The sequence below is a fragment of the Candoia aspera genome, chromosome 3, assembly GCF_035149785.1.
Source record: "Candoia aspera isolate rCanAsp1 chromosome 3, rCanAsp1.hap2, whole genome shotgun sequence".
In the NCBI taxonomy this organism is placed as follows: Eukaryota; Metazoa; Chordata; class Lepidosauria; order Squamata; family Boidae; genus Candoia; species Candoia aspera.
Genome location: NC_086155.1, coordinates 59367141 through 59382190, shown reverse-complemented (window position 1 = coordinate 59382190; position 15050 = coordinate 59367141).

The following is a 15050-nucleotide window of genomic DNA, read 5'->3' as shown; positions in this document are numbered from 1 at the left end:
AATGAACACAGTGGAAGTGAGGTTGTAAGCTCCTCATGGTCATGTAAAGTTTGCTTAGCGACTGCATCACTTAGTGACAGAGTTTCCAGTCCCAATTGTGGTCACTAAGCAAGGACTACTTGTATGTTCATACTAATTGAGGACTCATAGCCTTTATTATTATGTCATTATATCCACTGTCTGGAAGAGCTCCTGTTTGAACTACAGCAGAGTGAAGTTCAATAGATAAAGCTCCTTCTTTCATTGTTGGATTTATATGCTAGGAAAAGTTGTGCTTATTGATTCTGGGCATATCATTCACATCTTTAAGAGTCTACCTAAAAATAAAAGTAAAATTACATCACAGGTGATGAAACAGGCTCATGACTCAAAATACTTTTTTGTTGAACATGTTTCTTTGAATATCAGTAGACTACCATTTTTCTTTTTGTAAATGTGAGATAATTATACTCCAGGCATGCTTCTGGTTTATGGTCCAATGTTCTGTATGAACCCAGTCAACTGAGGATTACTCAGTACATCACGGTTAAGCAAACCAGGGTTAAGCACAATTTATTAACCCAGTCAAGGAGGTCTTCCTGTTCTGACTCCTCAGACTCAAATTATTCTTCCTCTGAACTACCTATAGCCGTAGAGATCATCCTCCGTCTCCTGTCCTGCATTCCCAAAACGCTGCAGAAGACATTTAAACCATGCCAGAACTCATTACTAAGTAGTACAATTTTATCTACCAAATAGCTCCAGTCCAGGAATATGGGATTCATCCATCATCTCTGAAGAATTTCAATTCCAGATCAGTGCTGCCGTGATACTTCTACTTCCTAGCATCCCACCTAATCCCAAACCTTGCTTCATGGGGAGCTCTCCACAGTCCTGATCCTTAGCTGTCTGATCTATATCTTTGCACACTTCCTAATTCACCTCCCCCAGTTTGATATCTTCCCAACATATGCAGCTTACAGGTCAGCATGTTGGCTTGGAAGGCTGGCAGTTACAGGCCCAACATGTGTGAAAGGCACAAATGTGGGGAACTAGAAATAAATACACCTCCAAGTGCAGGAATAGAACAAAACAATACATTTATTTGCACCAGGAGAAAGAAATTGAACTTCTAAGGGTTCTTCACGATGGCTAGTATTTTGAAATAGATGTATAGCAAGTGGAACTACAGTTTACAAGAATCCATATGATAATGTGTATTTATTTCTTCTTAGAAATCGATTTCTTTTTGTGGAGCTCTCAGTAGCTGTTTTCCCACAACACACTGAAGTGAATTGGCCCACCATTTCTCAGAGTACCTTACTGTGCACTCCTAGACAGTGTGGTTAATTCGAGAGGATGCAGAAAATTGGGGTTCAATGATTCAACCACAGGCAAGTTAACCACGGGGAAAGAGACCACCGAGAAAACTGGTGAACAAACCAATTCTGAATCACAAATTACACCACAAGGGGAGCAAGGAGATCCATTTCACATTTGGAAATACAAAAGAACTTCCAGCAAAATGTATCAAGGAAACATTCTGCAGCCTGTCACTCAGAGTTCATTAGAGGATATATGTATTTGGCCTTAAGTTCTATTGAATTTACAGAGTTTGGGGAAGCTGTTTGTTATAGTGCCTCAGCCTGGTTCTTTTTATTGTTTTTTGTATTTTTTGTTTGTTTGTTCACCAACCAGAGTTCCAATGGTAGATGGGCAGCTGAATAAATACTGAATTTATTCAGTACTTATTTACTGAATAAATTAAGAAATAGGTAAATTTTATAAAGTTGCATATTTGGAACGTATCACCACACCCCATGAAATGAGATTGGCCCCGACTCTGCCAGCCTTTTGTAATGCATTGAACATCTAGATGTGCTCCAGAGCCTGGGGACTGGGAGGTTAGGTGGCCCACTGAGAGATTTTTGTAAATTGTTTTGTTTGGGTTTACCCTCAGTGACCACTGTAGGTGCTTACCTTTGTTAATATTGTTCAAAATTGTTTTTAATGTGATGTTAGCTGCCTAGAGTCACATTCATGAGATGGGCAGCCATGTAAATCAATTAAATAAATATTTAGTAAGTCCCATCAGAGTTTATTCTGGAGAAGATATGCATAGCCTTGTAGTCTAATATTGTTATTGTTCAAATGTGTAAGTTTAGAAACCTAAGGAGTGGATGTCTACACAACAGACTGGCTTAAACTGGCCAGATAGCAACTAAATCCCTTTGCTCTGCCACAGACAGACCCTGCTGGCTGGAGCTGCTGCAAATGAGGAAGACCACCAGTTCCCCAACTGAAAACAGCACAGCTGTCTGTTTCAGGAGCTAAAAAGGAGATTTGTAGACTCAAAGGGGCATAGGGTTATTAGTATTAGGATCCAGTCACTGACTGAGCTACTATTCTGAAGATCTGAGGGAAAAAGATTTCTGCCAATGGCCATACCCATTTTCATCTGAGAGCAATAACGGTACAATGAGGGTCAAGAAGCAATGGTGGAAGGGGAAGGTGATAGCAACTTTTAATTTTATTTGTACAGGAGCTCAAGGCAATATACTAGTGCAGTGTTTCTCAACCTTGGGAACTTTAGGACACATGGACTTCAACTCCCAGAATTTCCCAGCCAGCTGGGAATTCTGGGAGTTGAAGTCCACACGTCTCAAATTTGCCAAGGTTGAGAAACACTACTAGTGCTTCCTCCTCCTATTCTTCCCCACAACAGCAAACCTGTGAGGTATGTCGGGCTGACAGAGAGTGACTGGCTCAGAATCACCCAGTGAACTTCCATGTCTGAGGGCAGATTAGAAGCCGGGTCTCCCTGTACCTGGTCCAACTACCCACTACACCACACAGCTCTCATCACACCAAAGTTACCCTTGGGTTGCAAGTTTTCTGGTGTTGCAGGAAATTACTTTATTTCACAATATTATGCAGCATATCTTTGGAGACACTTTGTGTGTGTGTGTGTGTCATGTTCTCATTCTAATGTCTGGTTAACATTGTAACGTTTCACATGTCATTCTCTGTTCCGTATCCCTTCACCCGGGATTTTTCCATTCTGTTGCCCTCCCTTGTTTTGAGGGCTTGGAATGCATGTTTGGGTTTGCGCTCCTGTTCAAGGTTACTTTCCCAGGCGCGTCTAACGGCATTCAGCACCTGGGAGGGGGAACGTCCTGACGGGCGACGGGGCGGGACCTGCCCCAAGCAAGGCTTTTAAGTTTGTATTTGGCGCGCTTTTGCTCATTCTCAGCTTTCTCTGTATTTGCATACTATTCCTTTAATAAATCAGTTATCTTTAAGCCCGAGCTTGTGAGACTGAGTATTTGGGTTTAGGCAATCATTACATAAAGCTGAGAATTCATTTTTTCCATTTTCCGCTGGCCCCATCCAATCCTTGGATAAGAGGGAACGCCAGCGATGACAGAACCTCAACTTCGCGTAAGTGAGGGAGGCGAAGACGAGCGGGAGGTGGCCAAAAGCCGGCCAGCGCTAACCTCGAGAGCGCAAAGAGCAGCACGTCGGGAGTTGCGAGATACCCAATTGGACGAGCTGCTGACATCCATACAGGAGAGTCTCAGGAGTGAACAGAGATCTGTTATGGAAAGAACCACGGGGAGGGGGTCTCCCCAATTGGCCTGGGAGCACGAGGTCCCCTTGTCACCGAAGGTGGTGATAACCAACCAACCCCAGGAGGAGCCGGTCACTCCGGCCCGTATGAGGGCATTGGAAGATAAAATGGATTTAATAGTGACGATCCTCAAGGATCTACCCAGAGAGGATCAGCCCAGAGAGGCAGAGCCCACCCCGGAGGATTGGGAGGAAGAGCCGTCACAGTACCCCAGGCACAGCACCCTGTCGACCCGGGGGAGAAGTAAGACTCGATCAGCCCATCAAAGGGGAGAGCGAGAGGCAAGACCTCCTAGGGATCGGCCACCTCTGGGGGCTCGGCGTACGCTGTCATTCGCGGCACCGCCACAGCCAGCTGAGCCGGTAAGAACCTTCCCACCATTTGGAGTGAAGTTTGATGGGGATCCCGCAACGCTCTCCTTCTTTATTACGAATGCCAAGCATTATATAGAAGATTGGGGTCGGAACTTTCAGTCTGAACATGGCAAGGTCAATTTCATTGCCAACAAGCTGAGAGGAAGGGCAGCGGATTGGTATGTGCAACTATGCCAAGCTGAGGCAACTGAGTTAGAGGACTTCGATGAATTTTTGTGGGCACTCAAGGAGCATTTCGAAGACCCCCTAGCTCAAGAAACGGCCAAAAATGACCTGCGCAAACTCTACCAAGGGTCCCTCTCAGTTGCTAAATATGCGTTGGAGTTTAAAGCTTTAGCAGGAAAAGTGGAAGACTGGTCTGAGCCAACAATCATCGAATTGTTCAAGCAGGGGCTAGAACCCGAAATCCTTCGATGGGCACTAGGCAGAGACGATCCCAAAACGCTATATGGGTGGATTCAGCTGGCGGGAAGCGCAGAAAATGCCCTACGAACCTACGCCCATACCAAAGAGCTTAGACAAACACGTCTGGCTAGAGGAGCGCGCACATCTGGACTTGCCAGCCGCCCCAAACCGAAAACCTGGGAAGAGGAGAGGGAGCAACGGTTCTCCAAGGGTCAGTGCCTCAGATGTGGGAAAGAAGGGCATCGAGCCACGTCGTGCCCGAGACGCCGTCCTGAGGAACGACAGACGAAGCCCACGGTAAAGACGCCTGCTACTGCTCCACCGCGAAAACTGAAGGCGGCCCTCGCAGAACTGGACCCCCCCGACCTACCCTTCGGAGAAGAGGAGGAAGAGTTGCAATTCGAGCAGCCGGCGGGAAAAGCCTACCACCTGCCCTGAAGGGCGCCCTAGGGCAGGTGGAAGAAACCGGGCGTAACCATGATTCGGTGAGTGGAAACTTCCCCACACTGACTGTTAAAGTTAAACTGAGCTCAAAAACCAAAACTGTGGAAGTGTGGGCCATGCTAGACTCGGGTTGCTCCCGTTCCCTAATGCACCCTGATGTCGTAGCGGCTCTGGAACTGCCCACGTTCCCTTTGCCAAGACCCATGATTTTCACCCAATTGGATGGAACTATGGCGGGAGGGAAAGCAGTCAATCTTTCCACGGGACTGGTTGCCTTGCAGATGGGCTCCCATCAGGAAAAGCTGCCATTTGTGGTAGCTCCAGTGGGGGGTCCTCTGGTAATCTTGGGGATGCCTTGGTTTGTGCAACAAAACCCTTTTATCAACTGGCTCCATAGAACTGTAACGTTTGCAGATGGATTTTACAAAGTACCCGAAAAGGACCTACTGGAGGACATGGAGGGTGGAGGGGTAGCGTATACTACTGTGCAAACGCTTCACCCTCTTGAAGGACTACCCAATCAGTATCAGGATTTTGCTGAAGTATTTGGGGAAAAAGAAGCGGATCGCTTGCCACCCCACCGAAAAACGGACTGTGCCATTGAGTTTTTACCAAATGTAAAATTGCCTCACCCAAAAATATACCCCATGTCTCCCAAAGAGCTTACCACGCTAAGGGAGTTCATTGACAAAAACCTCGCTAGGGGTTTCATTGAGCCGGCAAATTCCCCGGTAGGAGCTCCTGTCCTATTTCGGCCAAAAAAGGATGGGTCATTAAGACTTTGTACCGATTTCCGCGGGCTCAATGCGGTCTCAATATTAAATAAATATCCTTTGCCCCTGATCAAAGATATGTTATCACATCTGGCCAGAGGCAAAATCTTCTCAAAACTGGATTTGAGAGAAGCTTATTTTCGCATTCGCATAAGGAAAGGGGATGAGTGGAAAACAGCATTTAACTGTCCTCTTGGGGCTTTCCAATATAAAGTCTTACCTTTTGGTTTATCTGGGGCACCTGGGGTTTTTATGCAGTTAATCAATGAGGTCTTGCATGACCACCTATTTAAGGGGGTACTGGTATATTTGGATGATGTATTGATTTATACTGAAACCATGTCAGAACATATCCACTTGGTGCGTCAAGTATTGGCTAAATTGCAAAAAGCAGAATTGTACGCAAAACTGTCAAAATGTGCGTTTCATCAGTCGCAAATTGATTACCTGGGTTACCGAATTTCAGCTCAGGGCATTGAAATGGACCCTGCAAAAGTAGAAGCTATTGTGGCATGGGAGCCTCCCCGTACCAGGAGACAATTACAAAGTTTCCTTGGATTCTCTAATTTCTATCGGGCATTCGCCCAAAATTTTGCAGAAATCGCCCTCCCCCTTACGGAACTGTTAAAAACCAAAGGACAGGGGGATACGCGACGCTCGAAGAACCCAGGCGCGCTCCTTAAATGGACTCCAGCCTGTCAGCAAGCGTTCGAAACGCTCAAACAACTTTTTACCACAGAACCAATTTTACAGCATCCAAACCCTTCTAATCCCTTCGTGGTACAAGTCGATGCTTCTGATTTTTCCATAGGCGCAATTTTGTTACAATCTGACCAATCTGGCGCTTTAAAACCCTGTGCCTACCTCTCTCGCAAATTCACTGAAACAGAGAGACGATGGCACGTTTGGGAAAAGGAGGCTTTTGCTGTAAAAACGGCTTTAGAGACATGGCGACACCTATTGGAAGGTACTTCCAACCCTTTTGAGGTCTGGACTGACCATAAAAACCTGGAAGCTCTAAGCACCAGCCGAAAACTCAGTCCCAAACAGCTGCGCTGGGCTGAGTTCTTCAGCCGCTTTGACTTTACTCTAAAATTTATACCAGGCAAGAAAAACTTTTTGGCTGATGCACTCTCGCGCAGACCCCAAGATGCTGGCCCAGGGCCAACGGTCCAAGGCACCGTCTGGACCGACAAACAATTAAGTCTGGCAGCGGTGACTCGCAGCCAGACCCGAGCACAATCGACTCCGCCTCCCGCCGCTCAGCCTTCCAGCGGCTCGCCTCCCTTGTCAATTCCCTCCGATTTGCAACAACAGTTGCTCTCCCACCTTAAAACAGATACTTGGTTACAAGCCAACAGACACATGTTAACTTTCACCGATGATCTTGCTTGGCGCAACGATCGTCTCTATGTACCCGAAGCAATGCGAAAAACCATACTCCAGCGCTGCCACGATGACAAACTAGCGGGGCATTTCGGCTACGTGAAAACGTTGCATCTCGTGCGCCGCCAATTCTGGTGGCCCACTTTGCTCAAAGACTTAAAGGAATATGTCACTGCGTGCCCTGTATGTGCGGCGATAAAGCGCAAACCGGGCAAGCCCCAGGGTCTCCTTCAACCCGTGGCCACTCCGTCTGTCCCTTGGCAAGATATCTCCATGGATTTTATCGTTGATCTACCCCCTAGTCAACGAAAAACTGTCATTTGGGTCGTCAAAGACTTTTTCTCCAAACAAGCCCACTTTATTCCATGCGCTTCTATCCCCACCGCACAACAGCTGGCACGCCTCTTCCTCATCCACGTGTACCGCCTCCACGGTATCCCCGCCCGTTTGGTGAGTGACAGAGGCACACAATTTACGTCACAATTTTGGCGGGCATTTTTGAAACTCTTGGGTACGAAACAATCACTTTCTACTGCTTGGCATCCGGAAACGGACGGATCTACAGAGGCGGTTAATTCTACATTAGAACAATACCTCAGAGCTTTTGTTAACTACCAGCAGGACAACTGGGTCGATCTACTCCCATTTGCTGAGGTCGCTTATAACAATTCCATTCATCAAACCACTGGTCAAGTTCCCTTTAAAACAGTTTTTGGACGTGAATTTGTTCCTATTCCTGAACTCCCTCATCCTCAACCACTCCCAGCCACCCTCGCTGGCTGGGCAGACTCTCTGAAAGACTCATGGTCTAATATTCTACTCGCTCTCCACCATGCCCAAGCTACCTATAAACGCCATGCTGATGCAAAGCGTTCCCCAGAACCATCCTTTGCAGTCGGGGATAAAGTCTACTTATCAACTAAATTTATCAAGTCCCCACAACCCTCCAAAAAACTTGGTCCTAAATTTGTCGGTCCTTTTCCTATTGTTGCTCAGCTCAACCCTGTTACGTTTAAACTTGATTTACCTCACAACCTTAAACGTTTACATCCTGTTTTCCATTGTAGCTTACTCAAACCCTGCCTGTCATCGGACCGTTGGCATCCACAACCCACTCCTCCGCCTCCCCTCATGATAGACAACCAGCAGCACTTCGAGGTGGCGTCTATTCTCGATTCCAGGCGCCAGCGCTCTACTCTACAATACCTCGTCCGCTGGAAACATTTCCCTCATCCTGAATGGGTTGCTGCTCCAGACGTGCATTCTCCTCGTCTTGTAGCCCAATTTCACTCTGCTTATCCTGACAAACCAGCTCCCTAATTTCTTTTGGGGGGGCAATATGTCATGTTCTCATTCTAATGTCTGGTTAACATTGTAACGTTTCACATGTCATTCTCTGTTCCGTATCCCTTCACCCGGGATTTTTCCATTCTGTTGCCCTCCCTTGTTTTGAGGGCTTGGAATGCATGTTTGGGTTTGCGCTCCTGTTCAAGGTTACTTTCCCAGGCGCGTCTAACGGCATTCAGCACCTGGGAGGGGGAACGTCCTGACGGGCGACGGGGCGGGACCTGCCCCAAGCAAGGCTTTTAAGTTTGTATTTGGCGCGCTTTTGCTCATTCTCAGCTTTCTCTGTATTTGCATACTATTCCTTTAATAAATCAGTTATCTTTAAGCCCGAGCTTGTGAGACTGAGTATTTGGGTTTAGGCAATCATTACAGTGTGTGTGCCTTCGAATCAGTGTTGACTCCCGGTGAGTGCCTGGACTAGTCCCTGCAATTTTCTTGGTAAGATTTCAGAAGTGGTTTGCCATGGCCCCCTTCCTAGGCCAAGGTCACCTAGCTGGCTTTGTGCCTAAGGTAGGACTAGAATTCACGGGCTCCAGGTTTGTAGCATGGTGCCTTAACCACTGCACCAAACTGGCTCTCACCTGGAGATCTGTCAGAAAAACTGTTCACAGAATATGAGTTATTACAGGGTGACCCCTGTCAAGCACTCTGCACAGCCTGAAATGCTCCTACCCTATGAAAATCTTAAAAGGACAAGGGCATGAAACAGATGAACACAGGATGGACAGGCTTCAGTCTTTCCAAATGCTTATTTGGAGTAGGACAAATAGCACTGCAACTGCCTATGTAATAGCATGTTATGTAGTACATATTTATACATACACACCCATCGTGAGATTTCCTTTCAGGATAAGCAGTGTTATGCAAAGCACAGAAGGGGAATACGAAATAGATAGCCAAAGACATTAAAAACATACAGTATGAGAAGAAAATAAAAGGAAATACAGGTAAATCTAGTTTATACTAACATCATTAATTACGGCTCTCCATACTTTTTATCACTGCTAACCATTCTTGCTTCCATGATATCCAACCACTGCTTCAGACATTACCTTCTGTTCTTAAGACTTCTCACTTTTTCCGGAGGACCTCATCAACTCTGTCCAGCCACAACTTTTGACCCATTCATTCTTCTTTCATATATTAATTTTGCAATTCAGTCCTCATTCATTCTCTCTATTTGACCAAACCTTTGCAACATACCTCTTTCATACTCATTTTTGTATTCAGTTCACATTCATTCAGCACCTATTCAATCTTAAACCCATCTCTTCCTTTCTACCATACACGTACACTACTTAAGTACTTCATTCCCACCACATTCAACTTTTAAGTTTTTCTTGATACACCCATACAACTAAGTGGGCAGAAGCATGTTTTTGTTACAACCATTTTTGTTACTTCGGGAAAACTCTGTTTTCTCACAATAGACCATGTGCTACTTGCAATCTTTATGCTCGTTTATGACCATTATAAAGATTTGGTTGATTGACTGATTAACATGTATACCAGCGTTAATATTTCTCCACCTATTTCCCCATTTTTAATAAACATTCTATCTTATTTTTTTTCCTTCACATACTGCTACTAATGCACTTAACAAGTGATTTCTCCCCTTGGTTCCTGGTTCAAACCCAAAATGTGTAGATGCAGCATTCCCTGGAAACATCTCACATAGCTTTCACTGGCCCATAACGACTGAGAATTCTGAAATTTGCAGCCCGACATAACTGGAAAGTACCAAATTGAAGAAGGCTGATTTAACATATCCAAACTATAAAAATAAAATGAAGAATGAAATTATTCATTTATCCCGCCTGCCATTCTGGCTCATACTTTTCGAACTGTGTGGTCTTTTCTTTGTTTCTCCCACTTTGTAGTTGACAGTCATGCAAATCTGAATGGCTAGGAATTAGCATAGTAGTGCCTCAACAACAGGGCTTCCCTCTTGCCTAGACAATGAATTCAGCCAGAAACTACAAGGAAATGCATGCAGTCAGCCGTTTAATTGTCAATCTGTTCCCAGTGAGGTTCCAATCCACCCCCTCACAACAACAGCAGCAGCAAAGCAGCACAGAAAAACCATCCAGTGATCAAAAGCAGAAGAGATCCGGGCTGCCCTCTTGACTTTCTACTTGCTTGGAAGAAAGAATTTCAGTAGGACAGCTGCATCTGCATTTTGACCCTCCTTGGCATTTACTCATCTTAGAATGAAAGGTCTATCAGATGAAAGATGACAAGCTGCCTCCAATCCTGAAGAGTAATTTAGAGGAGGAAACCTGGAGGACTGCCCAAAGAGGGTAATTAATAATTAATATTATCCTCTTTAGCCCAAACTATTTAAGACACAGATGCAACTGAGCAAGGTTCATGGGTCCATAGTATTGCAACAGCTTTGCCCTTAGAATAATCTTACCTTACCTGGGCTGCAAAAATCCAGACCAGCACTAGATGAAGTTTTGCAGCCCAGATACAATAGCCTAACTAAGAAAAAACCAAGGTTCAAATCCTGGTACCGCTAATCAACATAGCTCAGTAAGACAAATTCTATTTGTAGGCAGAGAAGGCAGGATTTTCCTCAGCATCTCCAGATAGGACTGGAAAAGTTCCTGCCTGAAAACCTGTAATCTGTGTGGACAATACTGGACCAAATCAGAGCTAGAAAACATGCAGCCCTCCATTATTGCTTCAGTGGCCAAGAGATGCTTTGCATCTAGCGGGAAAAAAGGAACTTCTTTTTTATATTCTTTTGAATTGTTCTAGAATTTTGGAGGGCTTTTAAGACTCAAAATGGATGCTATAAGCTTGCATTTCATAAAACCTCCAATCCTCTGCCACCGCCAGTTGGCAGTCAGCTGCTTTTGACGTGCAATGCAAAGCCTGGAGTTTCCTTCCAGTTCACAGAAGTTGTGCACTAAATGGAACACTAGTCCGACTTACAGTAAGGCAGCTTATTATCTGAGAAAGCTTCTCTGGAGACTTGGGGAACTACTGATAGACAAACTGAGCTAGACTGACCAATGATCCAAGTTAGTATGAGGTCTTCTCTTGTACTTCTCAGATGACTCTGCCTCTAAGAATACTGTAGAAGTTCCAAACACCTACTCTGGATAATAGTCTTAAGAGGTGGATTATATTATAGTCATAGCCAACAAGCAGCAAAACAGCCCTTCTGTGAAAAAGTGTGAAGATGGAACCAGATGTTTAGCATTTGGTCTAAGGTTATAGTCCTATATCCACTGACTTAAGATTATGCTGCACTAAACCAAATGGGACTCCCCTCTAAATAGACATTTACTGTATAGGACTCCATTGCAAGAGTATGTCGGATTGAAAAGAAAACACCAACTGATCTTAGTGAAATAAATTCATAGAATTAATTCTGACCAGTTTATTAGATCAGAATTCACCTTGAATAGTCTTTTAGATCAGTTAGAAACCTGCATTTTTAGGAATCTTATAGAAAAACAGCTAAGAGCAATAAAATAGCTAGCAGTAAAATTATCTAACAGCTATTCACAACATCTTGAAACGGAATGGTTAATCTGAACACTGAAGTCAACACTGTGAAGTCAAAATGTTACAGTGGATTTATTTTACTGAATATCCTTCCTGCCCTTTAAAGGTTCCCAGAATGGCTTACAAAGTATGACAATTACAATAAAGCAGATTAAAGCAAAGACATCAACATTAAAATCAGTATAAACCATCCAACAGATTTAATAACAACAACAAAAACATAAACACAATACACAGAGAATTTTTAGAGCCTGGGAAAAGGTCTCTGCCTGATCCTGAAATGACATCAAAACAGGCCTCGCTGGGAAAAAATTAGCCCATCACCACCTCTGATTACCAGTCAACCTTATCTGGAAAAATGCCCTGTTTCTAAATGTGGCATTTTATTTATATAATTAATATTGAACATGCAAATAGTGCTCAGCCTTCCATCATACCTTCCATCATACCTTAATTTATCATACCTTAATTTAAACACCAATTTATTCCATTTGAAATACCACCTCTGTTAACTGGGAGTAAAAAGAGAATATGTCCACACAGAAACTTTAGAGCTTAAAACATTTCAATTTACACATCTATAAGAATATCCTAACAAAGCACAGGGGCATGAGGGTGGGATTGTTGAGATGGGCGGCTATAGAAATCAAATAAATAAATAAATAAATGTGCTTAGAGTTTCAAGGCTTTCCCTTGAAAAAAAATCCCCCTACTTCTGTCTATCCATGCCATTATGCTGCCACTTAGTGGTGCAGGACTGCTTCTCCATCAGATAGCCATCTACTTACTATTATGAAATGATTCAACCCATGGAAGTAGAAGCACGGTTGTGGCTGCTGTCCCGAACCAACCCCTTTGCCCACCTGTGCTTTTAGGTGCACAGATCCTATGCATGTGTTTGTTGTTGTTTATTCATTTAGTCGCTTCCGACTCTTCATGACTTCATGGACCAGCCCACACCAGAGCTTCCTGTTGGTCATCAACACCCCCAGCTCCCCTAGGGACAAGTCCGTCACCTCTAGAATATCATCTATCCATCTTGCCCTTGGTCAGCCCCTCTTCCTTTTGCCTTCCACTCTCCCTAGCATCAGCATCTTCTCCAGGGTGTCCTGTCTTCTCATTATGTGGCCAAAGTATTTCAGTTTGGCCTTTAATATCATTCCCTCAAGTGAGCAGTCTGGCTTTATTTCCTGGAGGATGGACTGGTTTGATCTTCTTGCAGTCCAAGGCACTCTCAGAATTTTCCTCCAACACCACAGTTCAAAGGCATCTATCTTCCTTCTCTCAGCCTTCCTTATGGTCCAAGCTCTCTCAGCCATATGTTACTACGGGGAACACCATTGCTTTAACTATGCGGACCTTTGTTGTCAGTGTGATGTCTCTGCTCTTAACTATTTTATCGAGATTTGTCATTGCTCTTCTCCCAAGGATTAAGCGTCTTCTGATTTCCTGACTGCAGTCAGCATCTGCAGTAATCTTCACACCTAGAAATACAAAATCTTTCACTGCTTCTACATTTTCTCCCTCTATTTGCCAGTTATCAATCAAGCTGGTTGCCATAATCTTGGTTTTTTTGAGGTTTAGCTGCAAGCCAGCTTTTGCACTTTCTTCTTTCACCTTCATCATAAGGCTCCTCAGTTCCTCTTCGCTTTCAGCCATCAAAGTGGTATCATCTGCATATCTGAGATTGTCAATGTTTCTTCCAGCGATTTTAACCACAGCCTTGGATTCCTCAAGCCCAGCACGTCGCATGATGTGTTCTGCGTACAAGTTGAATAGGTAGGGTGAGAGTATACAGCCCTGCCATACTCCTTTCCCAATCTTAAACCAGTCCGTTGTTCCATGGTCTGTTCTTACTGTTGCTACTTGGTCGTTATACAGATTCTTCAGGAGGCATACAAGATGACTTGGTATCCCCATACCACTAAGAACTTGCCACAATTTGTTATGGTCCACACAGTCAAAGGCTTTAGAATAGTCAATAAAACAGAAATAGATGTTTTTCTGAAACTCCCTGGCTTTTTCCATTATCCATCAGATATTGGCAATTTGGTCCCTAGTTCCTCTGCCTTTTCTAAACCCAGCTTGTGCATCTGGCAATTCTCGCTCCATGAATTGCTGAAGTCTACCTTGCAGGATCTTGAGCATTACCTTACTGGCATGTGAGATGAGTGCCACTGTTCGATAGTTTGAACATTCTTTAGTGTTTCCCTTGTTTGGTATGGGGATATAAGTTGATTTTTTCCAATCTGATGGCCATTCTTGTGTTTTCCAAATTTGCTGGCATATAGCATGCATTACCTTGACAGCATCATCTTGCAAGATTTTGAACAGTTCAGCTGGGATGCCGTCGTCTCCTGCTGCCTTGTTATTAGCAATGCTTCTTAAGGTCCATTCAATCTCACTCCTCAGGATGTCTGGCTCTAGCTCAGTGACCACACCGTCAAAGCTATCCCCGATATTGTTATCCTTCCTATACAGGTCTTCTGTATATTCTTGCCACCTTTTCTTGATCTCTTCTTCTTCTGTTAGGTCCTTGCCATCTTTGTTTTTGATCATACCCATTTTGGTCTGGAATTTACCTCCGATGTTTCTAATTTTCTGGAAGAGGTCTCTTGTCCTTCCTATTCTATTGTCTTCTTCCACTTCCGCGCATTGCTTGTTTAAAAATAATTCCTTATCTCTTCTGGCTAACCTCTGGAATTTTGCATTTAATTGGGCATATCTCCCCCTATCACTGTTGCCTTTTGCTTTCCTTCTTTCTTGGGCTACTTCTAGTGTCTCAGCAGACAGCCATTTTGTCTTCCTGGTTTTCTCTTTCTTTGGGATGTATTTTGTTGCCGCCTCCTGAACAATGTTGTGAACTTCTGTCCAGAGTTCTTCCGGGACCCTATCTACTAAGTCCAGTCACTTAAATTGATTCTTCACCTCCACTGCATATTCCTTAGGAATATTAGTGAGCTCATATCTAGCTGATCTGTGGGTCTTCCCTAATCTCTTTAGTCTGATCCTAAATTGTGCAAGAAGAAGTTCGTGATCAGAACTACAGTCAGCTCCAGGTCTTGTTTTTACCGACTGTATAGATGTCCGCCACCTTTGGCTGCAAAGGATGTAGTCAATCTGATTTTGGTGTTGTCCATCTGGTGAAGTCCATGTATAAAGCCGTCTCTTAGGTTGTTGGAAGAGAATGTT